The sequence below is a fragment of the Copidosoma floridanum genome, unplaced genomic scaffold, assembly GCF_036245765.1.
Source record: "Copidosoma floridanum isolate Cflo_tuat_1 unplaced genomic scaffold, Cflo_Japanese_pri ptg000020l, whole genome shotgun sequence".
NCBI lineage: Eukaryota > Metazoa > Arthropoda > Insecta > Hymenoptera > Encyrtidae > Copidosoma > Copidosoma floridanum.
In genome coordinates, this window is record NW_028321897.1 from 3,556,335 (window position 1) to 3,562,111 (window position 5,777).

Sequence of the window (5,777 nt, forward strand, 5' to 3'; positions counted from 1 at the left end):
CGCAAGCAGGAATGCGAATGAGCGCCCCGGCGAGCTCCCGACAGCCCCTCCGAGTCTCGGCTTCTCTCTCTATCGCCGTCTCTTTCCCCCTTATCTCTCGTTTGATTATATCTTTCCTCTCTCTCTCTGCCTCGCACAACCCGTATATATCTATAAATACCAGAACTGCAGCTATATATATATGTATGACTTTTACAGCCGGTCTTTTGAGCTTCGGGTGACTCGGATCTGCGAGGACCGTATGATATAATATACACCCTCATTTTTGGCTCTCCCTTTCGTGACTGGACGGTTATTCGAGAAAAACCTGCGTGGTACATGGGAAAATTGACCCTGGGGAACCCACATAAAGTTTAGGCATTTTATCCTCTGCGTTCTCAGCAAGTACGATGAGACTTTTGTTTTTTCCGATTGGCACCACTGAGTGCGTCTGTTTTTTTTCTACTATGTCATGGCACACTTGTAATCGGTATTGATTTTTGACATTTATTCCATTTTTTCCAGGTTTTTTGTTGAAAGTTCTGTTGAAGATCGATCGAGGCATTGTTTGTTTATACCAGGGTTTTCCGGATAGCCGTGCGCGTCATCACTACGTGCAGTTTTATCAACAGTCGGGAGTGGGAGGGATTTAATTTATTGGGTGGGATTTCTGTTTACCGGAATAATGTATATATATGTATACGTTGATCGGTTCGCTGATAAAGCTTGCTTCGATCGGCAATTGCAATCGGTAAAGGTATCGACAGAGGGAGGGGGGAAGAGATCGGTAAGCGTAATGATACGGTTTCAAGCGGTTGTTTTTTCGAGTAACGTATTACATTTACGATGTCAGAGATGAGCTGTATGTGAAAGAGATTTTGAATGCCCTAAAATGTCGTGTTTGACTTTACAGATAATCAATACGGTATTCAGCAATCAGAGAGTTTAAAACAAATTGCAAATTACAAAAATAGTATTTAATTTAAACAGATAGAATATATTCTCTTGATGTTTCACTTTAAATGTAAAATTGTTATTATATCGTTCAATTCAGAATTTCAATAAAGAATTTTGATTAACAAAAACTGCAAACATTGCGCTATTTCATTAAATTATTTTTTGTTAATTATCGACCGCTTTTTTTTAGATGATTGGCTTGATTGAAATATGTCACTAATTTTTTTTAGTTTTTTTTTACGAAACTACCGTGACTGATAATTTTTTTTTTTTTTTTATTGTAAATAAATCAAAAATAAGTTTAATTACTTATGTCAAATAATTTGATGAAATACAATTGTATTTACTGTTTCAAAGTAATTCAAAATTATTTTTTGTTAATATTGTATTTTTGAAAAAGTCATGAAATTTTTTTTAAATTGTAAAAAATATGTATAATTTTTTTGAATCGAAACAATTCAAAATACTTGTGATTTTTACCTTAGAAATTTTTATTCAATATACAATGCATCACTTTTTATTTACATACTTCAAGTACCAACTTGCTAGATGTCTGTAAAGGCATACATTCACATCTGACTACGGTTCAGTAGTCACCATTACCATATAAAAGTATTTATTATATTAGTGAGTATGATGTCACTGACTGATAAGGTGGCTCCAGCGCCTAGTGCCGTATCAAAATGGGGAGACTAAAAATTAATCATTATTTTCTTTAAAATATGGTATAAAATTATCGTAGAGACTGTTGTAAGCCATATTCTACATTTTATCTGTTACTTTAGTGAGTAAATATAAAAAAACAAAAAAGTTTTATGCTGTCCTAATTGATGAACTGTTACGGTACGCTCCTAAGTTCAAGAGTAGTTATACCTATATATATGTACTCTGCAGAATGCAGACAGCTGAGAGCTTACTTGCACTTGCAACTGTATACTTAGTCTCCGATTATTTAAAGATTTTGTTCGATAACAAGACACTTTTCTCATGTCATCGAAAACTGCGTAATAATATATACAAGATAGTATGTTTTTTACACCTTACGGGTTATTTATATAAGTGCAGCAGTAGGTTGTATATCGCGTTAGCTTGCATTTCCTATCTAACCCGTCTTAAAACTACGATTTTGTAAGCATGATTTCTTACAATTTTCATCGTCAACCTTAATTTTTTTTTATGCGAATAGAAAGATGGGAATTCAAAGAATATAATTCACTTTTATTAACCTCGGTTGGGTTATTTATAATTTTAACATTGAGGCCACTGGAGCCACCTTAAGCTGTGATTGCATCGTTTTTCAAGTACTATTTTTCTTGTAAATCTGCGTAAGATGAAAATTTTCGTCAATAATATTCAGAGACGTATCTTGAGATAGTTTAGAGCCAATGATTGATTAGAGATCTATGACATGAGCTTTTAATTCTATTTTATGTATCACGAAGCTCATAAAATATTGATTATAAAATAAAACGCTCAATCGACTTTTTGACAAACTCTGTTGGATGAAAATGGGTAACTGGAGCGTACGTAAATGTATAACCATTTTAAAATGAATCATGTAAAAATAATGGGTACCGACACAGTTCAAAGATACAGTACATTCACCCCATTGGAGTTGAACGATGAGTCGTTAGCGTTCGAAAAATTTTGGTTAGAAAATATCCTGAAAGATGAGGTTTCAAAAATTAAGTACACTCATGCATAAGCAGTCGACGAAAAAGCCCGAAGGGAACGTGGTCATTCCCCTTTCGGATTAGGCGCAGAAGAGATCTCTGCTGTAGGTCTTAGTTCACGTTCGGCTGTTGGAAAAGACGACGCGTGCGTGCGAACGGGTCTTAAATCGCCTTCAGACTTTTAGAGGAATTTATGCGTCGAGAAACTCTGCTACGTGTCAAAGTGAAATCGGTGTCACGTGCAATTCAATCAGGGGAAACTTTGTTGGCAGAGTGACACGGAAAAACTGCGATGGGCTAGAGTTTTTTCCAACTGTACATATGAGTTTAATTTTTTAGTCATCCAGATGCAATGATCTTAAATTTATTATTGATTTATGAAACTATTATAACGAACAGGACCGGAAGAACAGTTGTCACGTCGAATGGCTTGAAAGTGCCCCGAGAATATTATAATCACTACAATCAAAACCTAAAGCAACACTTAAAAAAATACTATACAATTTTTTACAAAATAACGATTAAACAAAGTAATTACACGGTAAAACATTCATCGTCAACGACGTGTATTTATAAGAAAATGGCTAATTGAAAAGAGACAGAGGCTCAAATTAACTTGATTAAAAAAATTTTAGACCAGATTACAAAATGGTTGTCAAAAATAAAATAACTTTCAGTGATGGTATCTACTAAGGGATATCAGCAAGGAGTTGTTGATATTTGATGTATATTAACTGAGAATGGAAAATTTATACAACTAATCATGATCGAAAAATCCAATAACAAAAATTGAATAAAAAAAAAATAGCTTTGGTTCTATTAGATGGACAGTATATTTATTAAAATATTTACTTGCATTTTCTTTCATTGTAAAGCAAAAAATTTTTTTGAGAATGTTTAGCTAACAATATGGCTAGTTTTAATTTTTTTACAAAATACTGACAGATTGGGCTAATTAATCTATATTAACTATTAGTGTGACGTGATGATGATAAAAAATAAGACTAAGATGAAAAGTATTTCTATAGAACTGTACATTTCTAATAGTTCAAGTTTTAAGTAGAAGATGGAATTAAGGCTCCAAAAATGTGGTCTTAAGTATTACACTATAACCGTACAAAAATGTGGAGTTTTTATTATTACTATCTATACATCACATTTAAAATGATTCTGACATTTTTATCATTTTTACGGTAAAGATGGAACTAGGAAAAAATATATTCTCTCTTAAATTTAAAGGCTTTGGATGTTAACCTGAAAGCAAAAATCTTCAAGAAAAACAATTTTTTTTTAATTCGCAAAATTTTTTGTCATGTATCGAATAGCTATGTAAATAAAATGTTAAACATTAATGTTTTTGTACGATTTTAAAAAATGACAACAGCCTAGTCACTTAATTTTAAAATTCTGATATAATTTTAAAGTATATCTGTAAATATGTTAATCATTATTACAATCAAAAAATAAATTTTTGAATTCGGGTTGGTTCAAATTCCAATTGTTTTTGAGTCCTTAAAAATTATTTTCGTCTCAATTTATTGAAAAAGATTTTAATTTGTAGAATTCAAAAACTCAATATTACATATGCTGAACAAGATTCGAAACTAAAAAAGACGTAAATTTTTTTAACATCAATATTTCAGAAGATTTTAAAATTAAATTGAATAATAACTTGAAGCTAAGATATCATGTCCTAAGAACTTTACTCCTACTAACACATTTTTTTCATCGTAGAATGCCTACCTCAAGTGCATGCAATATACTATGACGAAGAGAAATAAGTCATAAAAATGACAGGTAACTTAATATTTGGCCAAACTACAGTTTGGCTTGCGTGTGGCGTTGCAAGCCACACGCAAAGTCATTTATGCATCCTAGCACCACGTAGTGAATTATGCACTTACACCAGAGCAGTCCTGAATAAATTACTTTTGCCTTTTCTACGTCATCAAAGTTCTGACAATTCACAAGTTTTTATGGCTACTTGTGAGCGAAAATTTGTTTCTCTTTCGTCGTAAACGAAGAGATAGCTTGTACAGCCCATTGATGCTAATCTTTCGTTTGTCTGTGACGGGTATCAAAATTAATCCGCTTTACAGGCTTTTATTTAATTTTTTATTTTATTGATGCTAAGTCGATGTTAAATCATAAATAAAAAATGGGATCATTTACTGCAAACCCAATAATTTAATTTATTTCATTGATCCCATGCGTTCTATCAAAACATTGTTTATCAACAAATAAATTGGGATCACAATAACATACGATCTTTATTGTTTCGTATCGTAAATTTAGCAAGACAAGTACTAAACCAATTATATCTAGATGAAAACAAATCGTCACACTAACAATTTGGAATGTATGGACTGTCTGACTAGTTTCAACTAAATCCTTAAAAAACCATTTAATAAACAAAACATTGTTACTTAAATAAATGTATACTTCTTTCGAGAAAAAACACTAGTGAATCGAGAGAACAAACTTACAGTAATGATGATGAAAGCTTTTATGATGCAAGAAACACAAAAACTGACTTTACGTAACCACGCTCATTTTTTCGTAAAATCGCTCCGTGCATTAATTAAAATTTTTTTAGTATCTCAATGATACCCCGACACTCGTTTCTGCAGAATGATGTCCAACGTTATTTAATTGAAAAAAAAAAATATTAAAGAGAATACACAGCTGATTATTATTGAAAAATCATGTTACTCACGGTTTTAACCATCCGCCGTGCAATTATGGAAACTTTCCTGAACATGATTGCCGAATGAATCAAGTGTGTTTTAAAATACACACCCACGTGCTTGAAAATACAAATACCCCCGAGACTCGAGAAAGTTTTGTTGTTGAAAGGGGAAAAAACAGGTTAAACTACGTCGATTCGTACAACCTAGACTTTTGTACCATGTACGAAAATTAAAAAATCGATGTCCATAATCACCACGACAAAAATATTTCGCGTTAGCAAAAACTCAAGCCAAAAAGCTGTGTAAGCCTTTTACGTTCACAAGTACACGTACACGAATTCTATTTGAAAAGCTTATATAGCGCTCGTATTAGCAGTTTGACTGCCTGAAACTCTGACGTAGCGGGACGCGAATTGCGAAGACTATACGTGTACGTAAATGTGCATGTGTAACTCGCTTATTGTGTGCGAGTGGTGAG